The sequence below is a fragment of the Brienomyrus brachyistius genome, chromosome 2 (genome assembly GCF_023856365.1).
Source record: "Brienomyrus brachyistius isolate T26 chromosome 2, BBRACH_0.4, whole genome shotgun sequence".
NCBI lineage: Eukaryota > Metazoa > Chordata > Actinopteri > Osteoglossiformes > Mormyridae > Brienomyrus > Brienomyrus brachyistius.
In genome coordinates, this window is record NC_064534.1 from 17,155,012 (window position 1) to 17,164,573 (window position 9,562).

Here is a 9,562-nt window from a genome sequence, read left to right on the forward strand (position 1 = left end):
CATCTCCGCATTTCCTTCAATTATTTGAAAATCAAAGATTTCATTATATATTCATTATCCCAGCTTTAACAGTTCAGCACATTTACAGTACAAACCTTAGCAATGCAATATGAGAGCAAAAAAACAAAAAACAATAATTCGTTAATAGTAAGAGGTCAAATGTTTAATTAATCGTGATATTGATTTGAGGTCATATCGCCCAGCCCTCCTTCTCCCCTAACTCACTCAATGAGGCTGCTAGTTTCATACCTGCTGTCTGTTGGTTGTGTCCATTGATCAGCATTGATGAGAGCAATAAAGATGCCGAGAGAGAGAGAGGTATTCCTGTCTCCTTCTCCGGCCCACAATGCATTCAGCTGTGGTCATGTGACCAGGCTGCTCCCTCTTTTGGTTCCTTTGCAAGGCTTGAATAGTACATGTTCAGTGAACACGACACTTATGATTGCACTCAGCCATTTCATGAGCTGCCAATGGCTTATGGCACAGTGCTCAAAAGCATCCCAAAAAGTAAACCCTCATTCATAAAGATAGACAAAAAAAAACACAAACCATCTTAGAACATCTTTAATCAGCGCAGGCAAAGATGGCACTTTGATGCAGTGCATACAATGACTCTGTGCTGAAGCCCATTCAAAAAGCCGAAGTCTGGAATCTAGGATTTTTCTGTGTGCTACACAGTACCTGAAATCATCAGGCCTCTCGCATGTTAACCCCTTGGAGCAAAGTAGGATCAAGCAGATTATGAAAATGTTAACACTGCCAAGAGAGTTTTAAACCAAATATATGCATTACTGAAAACAACTTGTTACTTTCAGGGTTTGGAGGCTGATACAATCCACAAATTTGAATACCCAACCATACGTCTAATCGGCCAAGTATTACCATCAGTATCCCATAATTATCAAAATTATGTTATTTTCTTTCTTTTCTTTACTTTCTTATCCAAAGGACATTGTACCAGGCAACATTGTAGGTTCCCACAACTATCTTGCATACAGTCTTATTCAATCACTGGAAGTTTAGCTTAACTGAACTTGCACCAAAATTAGGTTCTTGACACCTGTCAGCTTGTTATGTTGATCTATTATCTGCCAAATAAGCTAGCTTTTGGAATAATGACAATATATTCCCCAACAGACCTATTACCTCTTTCCCCCATTGAAACCCCTGCTGCTTCCACACATTGCTTCAATTTTGGTATGTCCCAGAACACCACCTATGCAATGTTCCTAAGAAGTAAAAAAAGATCCATAAAATAATTTGACTGTTAATAGGTTCACAACATCAAGGTTTTTCCTGCAGCCACCCTCTCCTTCCTTTGCTATAACCAAGCACCACTGTTTCAGTTTTAGTGTAAATGTCCCACACTAAGGATCAGTCAGATGTTCATCCATATAATGTTTCTGTGAAGTGGTAAACAGACCCAAACATTTGAGATATTGAGTTAACAGAATTGTGTCTGAGGCTGCTCTTCTCTTTCCTATCACTCAGCTCTATTGCTTCCATTCTAGTGTGATTTGACTCAAAATTAGCTCAAAATTGCAAAGTTTGGAAAACACTTGACAAATACTTTTTGAGTTATCATACTAATGGAACACCGTTAAGACCAATGTGCTGCCTTTTGCACAAGACAGCTTCCTGACCAATAGCCGACATTTCAAAACAATAATTCAAACAATTTGTAATAATGGGAGATTTACCATAACTAAATTCAGATCAACAACAATGCAGGCCAATCGAACCCGAAAGAGAGATGCAAATAAACCGTTTTCTGAAAGTACAGCTCATCCCTGCTCAAGCCCCCAGCTGGCACAGTGCATACACATCCAATATAAAACCCAGAACATACAGGACTGAAAAAAATGTAATGTGTTCCACACAGATACCTGGAGAAAGCAGTGGTCACAGCACATTTACCAAGGGAGGCTAATGCATTATGCATGAGAGCACAGCTTGAAGAGCTCTAGCCTGGTAAAACACTGATCATTTAAAAAAAAAGAAAAAAACCGCTGGGTGAAACTCCCGCCATAAACTACTCTGTAAAATGAGCAAGCAGGTCAGAATAATTTTTATCACTCCAACTAGAAACATACAAATATAAAATCAAGTAAAAATTCTCAAGGCTCCAATATTAGAAACATGACATATAACTTTTACTAAACAGGACTCCATGACCATGATAATAAATTACTGCTTCCTCTGATAGCTAAATACATTCGTGATAAGAGGCACCAATTTGCAGAGCATTCTACAATTTAACGAGTTAGAGGTTACAAACACTCTCTTAAAGAGGGTAAGATTATTTTGTCATTTTTTTGTAGACATTTTAGGTTTTAGAAGCCATTACAATAGCAAAAAGCATGTTTCACTCTCACAAGTCTCAGACTTCTTCAACCATTTTTAGCAATATCTAAAAAATACATTAAAAGAAAATCAGATAAAAGAGTGTTGCAACTTTTGTACCTTGCGAACATAAAGCTCTCAAACATAATGAATTGAACACAAAGTTATACTCATGTTCTGCGGAATATTTTGAGGCCAAAACAATACAGTTCACCAATATAACCCAAACGTCCATGACTAACCTATGAGTAGAAAGCAAAAACCAAGACACGAGGAACAAAACAGCCTGCCTCTGAAATGAACTCCTGAAGAACAGATCAAGAGCAAGGAGAGCATAAAAAAATATCCTTACCTTTTCACCCATTTACCTATAGCACCTGGTTTATCCAGAGACTTTCTATTGATTGGGGAAGACAGGGGAGCACTACACACATGCACAGAGCTCGCTAAGGTCACATGACTGAGCTCTCCAACAAATCTTCCCTGACATAGCACTGAGCATGCTCATTAGCACCACTACTGCTGCTGAAAGAGAAGCAGCCATTTTATGAACAAGTTGCTCTTGTAGGAACACCCTCATGGGTCACACTGCATTAATGCGTACTTGGGCGTCACGTAAATCAAAGTGCACTTTTCACAGATGCGCACATGATGTCACCCATATTTTTTTAATGTAGTATGAAATTTCCCACAGTATAATCTTTCATTTAAAGGCAAATCAAAGTTCTTCCTGTATTCATAGGTAGATCATAATTTTAAACCATCCAATTTCAAATTGCTTATCCTAGTCAGGGTCATGAGATTTTAGATTTTAAAATCTAAAAAAAATTAATAATACAAAAGGTTATTTTTAAGCTAAAAATAACAAAGATAATTCTGAAAATTTACGAATTAATCTAGGTGATTAAACTGATTTCAATTTAAAAACCCAAAAGGTTCCCCTAATCTGTAGCAGTTGCACCTGAAAGACACCCAGCATGAACCCCTCCACAAATACCTAATGGTTCCAAAATTAACAAGTGGCGGTTCAGTCATTACTCAAATGCACCAAAGCACAAAAGAGAATCTGCTTTCCACAGCGCCTCCGTTCACAAGACAGATCACTGTCCTGCACATACAATTGCCCCAGAATTCACTGCAGCTTCTGTCAGAGTGATGCAAATATTTTTACGCCGAAACACTGCAGTTTTGCAAGCCAAGGGCCGTATTTGCTGCTTGCATACAAATATTCTCATGATCATTTCTGCTGGTGACTGTCAGCTAAAGGGAGTCCTGATATTTGTCACTACACATCCATAACACAAAACAACCACATGAAGCCCACTTCAAAAATCAGCATGTGACTTGTATAACAAATCAAACTGGTGGGGGGGGGGACAGATCTATGGACATTGGCTGGGTATCATCTATGGTGTTGTCATACATCATCAAGCCATGATTTAAGTATTCAATAATAATCTACAAAACCTGGGAAAACACACGGGCATGTAAGAGAAAAAAAAACTATTTAAGCTTCCAGCCTTTGGAACCCCTATGTGCTAAATAGCATCATCCCCATCACAGACTTTCCTGCTGGCTCAGCTTTGTCCCTCTGCATGTTTACAGTTTCGGTCGATTATGAATACGCTTTGATGCTAAACCTCAGTCCCAACCTTGGCCCTTCTCATGCATGGATTATCACGTATAGAGCAAGGTCTACTCATTTTTACTAATGTTAAAACTGCTTTTAATAACAGAATGAATCCTTGAGGGTCGGCACGGCGTCTCAGTGCTCAGCGGTGCTGTCAGTTTGAACGACGCCACTGATTGGTTACTGTTTGCATGCTCTCCCCATGTCACATGGGTTTTTCCCCACATATACTAACTGGCCTCTCTAAAACGTCTCTACATTCCATGGAGGGTATACTCCGGGCCCATTGCAACCCTAACTTGCATAAGCAGTTTAGTTCCTTCGAATTTACATTCACATACAAGCTGGGCTGCCAGTGTCAAAGAGGAAGTTTAAATGATGAAAGCCACATGTCGTTAGTCAGGTTTACTTTATTGGGTGTCTATATCCCTTCTAAAGTGCTACAGAATTGCACTATGGGCAAATCATGTATATTTTAACAACATGACAATTGACCACTGCTTCTGCATGTGCAAACATGTTCTGGAGTGTGTCCTGAAATGTCCACACAATGTGATAAAAACCTGTTATTCTGACAGTGTGAGGACCATTCTTTCGGTCCCCACAAAGGGAAAAACTATTTTATAAACATCTGTAACTGCAATCAAAAAAACATCTCGTATTTTGTTTGGTTACTTATGGTTAAGGTTAGGGCTGGGTAGGGTTTAAGGCTGGCATTATTGGGATTAGGGCCTTACCCATAGAAATGAATGCACAGTCCCCACAAAGATACAAGTACAGGTCTCTGTGTGTGTGCATGCATCCAGCATCATCCTTTTTGCATAAAAGGGGTATATTTTTATTGCATTTGCTGCTCTACCTGAGATCACATGTATGAATATTTGACAGAGGTTAATAAAGGACTAAACCATCATTTATAGGGGTTCAAACATAAATGAATGCACACGTTAAATTTCATCCTAATTAAGTCATACAATTTATTAACTCTCAGGTACATTTCTTCTATTGTTTGAATTGTGATACAAAGTGAACTGGGTAGATCGGTCTTCGAACAAATGCAAGTTGCAAATTAAGGGAGAATCCTTTGTTTTCTGAGTCAAGTACTTTGTTGTTAACCTGTAATCAAAACAATGCCATGATTGTACTGTGGAAGAGGATGCAGAAATAAAACGGGTACTTAAAAAAACAGGAACTAATACCACATGCCTGAGATATTTCATGATTTATTTACAATAATTAAAATGGTGATTACAGTGAAGAAAAGAGCTTATTTAATATGCAAATAGTGTAGATGTTGCAGTGCATACATCAATCTAAAGCCTCCATATATGGAATGGAAAAGATTGAAAACTGCATGTGTGGACAAACAATGGTTAGTAGTTACTGATATGAATCACTTGCATATCAGAATACAGAAGCAATTGTGTGAAGCCAGGTGTGGTTGATCTCAGGGCTGACTAAGGAAATAGAAATGGCACTTTAATTCTGGCAGGCTTTAGCCCTCCCTCAGACACTCACTTTGTCAGGCTAGCCATTTAGCAGCATTTCACATTCCAGGAAGGGGTCAGCATCAAGATGATCAGTGCCAAAGGGACAAAGTGACTATTCTACCAAGGCCAGGGCTTGAACCGGCCTTGAACCGACAGATCATGGGCACAGAGACTTAGCCCAGTGAGACACTCACCTCAATAATGACACTCTATTGGTCCCAGTAGGGGAATTATCCTTTTGCCTACCCGATCTTGCTCACCATGACACAAAGTAGGGGCAGCCACCTATAGCAGCACCCATAGAGCTGGGGTTCAAGGGCCTCACTGAAAGGCCCACAGAATTGATTATTCTGCCAAAGCTGAGCTCAAACTGACAACCTTCCAATCACAGGCACACAGACAACCTGCGAAGCCACACGCTGCCCAATAAACACAAGAATGTCAATTTAGCGGCATTCTCCCAAAACAAAAGTCCCACTGCATAGAATTAAAATCAACAGTAGCACTTAAATAGGAGGCGATGTCAACTTAATAATGAAAATATCCCAAAGAATATCTACTGCCCAATACAAATATATAAATAAAATGAAAATCCTGTATAATTCAATATTTTATCTTTCATGTGGGGCAAGAATACATCTGCAAAAGAAAAACTAGAGATCTGTCTCATTCTTTTCTTCGAGTAGCACAACAGGAAAGACCAAAAGGATTAATATGGTGACCAAACAGTTCGATACACATCTGGAATGCTAAAAGGTAAAGTTTCCCCTACCTGAAGGAGGATTCCACTGTGCCCATTTACAAATTTAAAATTTAAAAGTGAATAAACAGTGGCACACCCATACAGCTCACTGATGTAGCTGATCTCTCATTCTGAGACACATGTGCTTAGTGAGTGAGTGAAACCTACTTCACTGTGCTGCAGCCTGTTACACCACTGTAGCAGGTGCAGTGCTGAGCATGTTCAGTGAAGCATGGCCTGACCCAGAGCTGGAGAACCAGTGTGTTGTTCTCAGTGACATGGCACTTATGGGTCTGGACCCAGGAAGTTACTGGAATTTGGAATTCAACTACCAGACTATTGAGGACATTTCATATACCATCTCAGCTCAATTTCAAGTTCCCCATTTTATCTCTTTCAAGTCCTGTCTTGAACGTTTGAAGCGTGTAACCAGTCTGATTTACATTTCTAAAGTCTCTACTTCAGGCTATAAGTACATTTACCAATTAGATGCTGTAAATTTAATTGGAGATCACAAGAAGATACGGACACGTCTCATACTGAGTCGCTAGCGACTCATAAGCGCCATCTGTTGAGCCCCCCCATTCCAAAAAAAACAATTAAGTAAAAAGACAAGGTGACCAAACTTAGCATGTAAACCGAAAAGCAACAAATGTGGCTATAAGAGTATTCAGCCAGTCTAAGAATTTGAGAAAACAAAAAAAAAAAAAAACACACATTTTCATTATATTTTCAAAAACCTGGCACCCAGACTAGCATTTTAAGTGTACGACTTTCATAAGGAGAAAAACATTTCAAGTTTTATCTATTCCCTAACCGCCTGTCCTGATAATGGTTGGGGGAGTAGCCGGATCCCTGCAGCTATACACATCTTGCATATGTAGAAAATACGTAAAAGACGTTACATAAAATTCTGTACTACTGCATCGTTTGTAATCTTGAAACAATCTTAAAACTACATGCAGTTATATATCCAAAAATCGAGCTCTACCACAGCACGTTTAGGGCAACACATACCCGTATCGGCTAACTATCAATGCTGATTCTGCAAGGATTGATAACTTCGACGAGTGACATTTCCTCGTTAGACTAAGGTGCGACATGGACCTGCTACGTTCATCTGTAAGCTTTTTAAAATCACAAATCACTGGAATGTACAAATACAAATCCCACAAGTGGGCATGTTTTAATGCAGTCGATGCGGCGCTCAGGGGTGCACACAAACTCTTTTACAAATATATACATATCTGCCAGGGTGACCTAATGGTTTCACCGACAAAAGCTGGATGTTCATCTCTTTTTCTGTAGAAAGTGAACTAGTGTGCAACAACCAGCCAGCCACGGAAATCATTAACAATCTAATGAAATCATTCACAACACGCCCTTAATTCAAAACGATCGAATAATAACGATGAGCGTCCGTCAAGCGAGCCAGCAAGCTGATCATACATTAACTCGAGCCTGTTTTGGGGTGACATTAATTCGGATTTCGATAGTGAAACAGAAATTGCATGGCCGGATACTACCGGGGCCCTGGACACTGGATGTCCGAAGCAGTCTCCATATTTTCACATACTTATATTATGTTCTATACATGTGACAGGGCCCCATAAATCGCTCTTTCGAGTGGCCACCCTAATTTCGGTAACAATTCCCCGAAATTCAGTAGCCAAGTGCACAGACAAAAAAAAGCGGAGTTTTGAATAGAGGAAGGCAGGCGGGCACTTTGAAAACCAGAGCCCCCCCATCTAAAAAAGAAAAAAAGAATCGCGCCGCACGGTTCCCGGCACCGGCCAAGCGCTAAAGCTGGACCTCAAGCGCGGCACCACGACCACCCCGAAACCACGGCGAAAAACGCAAGCCGTATCGACGCGGAAAAGTTGGCGACGACGGCGGCGGCGGGGTCGGCGCTTCATTGCGCCTTACCTCTGCTCGGAGCGGGACCATGGCTCCCGAGGCTGCGCGCGGTCGCTGCCTGCTTAAGCAGTGACGTCAGCGCCTCCGTGTGCGAGCCGCGTGTTTGGCTTGGGGGAGAGGGAGGAATGAATGGGTTGCTGTGCTTCCCCCTACGTACAAGACTTACTTATTTGTTTGTGACATATATGAAATATCCGTTTGTTTAGTTCGTTTTACCGTGCTATAATATTTGCTTATCCGTATCTCAGTAAAGAGACATTATGCGCAGGCTTGTGAACTTCGGTCAGCTGGCTGAAGTGAGATTTTCAATTTGAGACAAGACTGCACACACATTTACATGTTTATAACAGTTTTATTACCTTGTAAATAGTCTGTAGGGTTTGCAGATCAACCCCACGTTTTTAATGTAGCTATTTTTAGGTTTATAATGGAATAATATATATTTGCAGTAAGATTTCTTGCGTGTCACGCCAGATGCGTGAGAATTGGCAACCATGTATGCGTAAGATACCGCATAAAAAGACTTGCTGTGCCGAATTGCAGAATTGGAATTTTTACAAACTTTACAAAATTATGCACAGTACTAAACACGCGTTTGTGGATAATCACAGACACTTAACCTGTATTTTTAGTACTAGTGAATAGTTTCTAGAAGTTCAGCTGTTTAGCGTTATAGCTTAATTTTTATATATATAATTTAATCCATTTTATAAAATTAATTTACTTTTTTTGACAGCAATTCGGTAGCAGCTGTGACTATATGCAATGACCTACATAACAGTCAACATGCAAAAAATACCGATGGTATTTGCATTATTCAGAATGCCGATGCTTTTTAAAAAACAAAAAATGAATGCATTTAAATGCGGTCCTGTATAGATACATAGTTATTTAAATTTGGGAATCCGAGATGCATTCTGAAGTCTGCATGGTAGAAGTCTTGTGTCGTGAATTTGCCATCATAACAGTTGTTGGAAGCTTCTTCAACCAATGGGGGGCAATGATAGCAAAGGAACAAGCTCAAACAATAAAGCACCGTTCATATTTCACTTGTCCGCCTGTTGTGCCATTGAAGCAAATACTTGAATTGTGCTTTCGACTCACTGTTAATGGGAAAATGAAGGTAAGATCGAAGCAAGCTACCGAATTGTGATCCAACACTAAAAAGGGCTACAGGTCTGAAGTTGCTGACCAGCGTGGAATAATTGTCAATATAACAACTGATTACATAGTTCCTGGGGTCCATTAGTGAAGGTTGAGCTGAAATGCAATAGCGACTGAAAAGGTGAGAAGCTGAATGCTTTGTATGTCACTGCTTAGTGACTTTTCAAATAGTAGCACTTTAATTGCTATTGGGAGCACTATGGCTGTGGGTTAGTTTTCATACTTTATTAGTCTCCATGAAAAATTCTATTTTATCTTACCCCATCTCACAATTCA

At 39.9% G+C, this 9,562-nt stretch overlaps 1 protein-coding gene across 3 annotated transcripts in view; it reads right to left on the reverse strand.

The window, feature by feature from the left end:
- The window catches only part of ehmt1a (euchromatic histone-lysine N-methyltransferase 1a), a 33,751-nt gene extending 25,480 nt beyond the window's left edge, over positions 1–8,271 (reverse strand). Inside the window, exon 1 of one of the 3 annotated variants that reach the window (XM_048985433.1) lies at positions 8,132–8,271. The gene's annotated coding sequence lies outside the window, so the exon portion shown is untranslated. Of the gene's footprint in view, positions 1–2,695; positions 2,974–8,131 lie in introns of those variants that run through there. The other 2 variants (XM_048985454.1, XM_048985443.1) reach the window with 2 other exon arrangements.
- Positions 8,272–9,562: the final 1,291 nt, after the last annotated feature.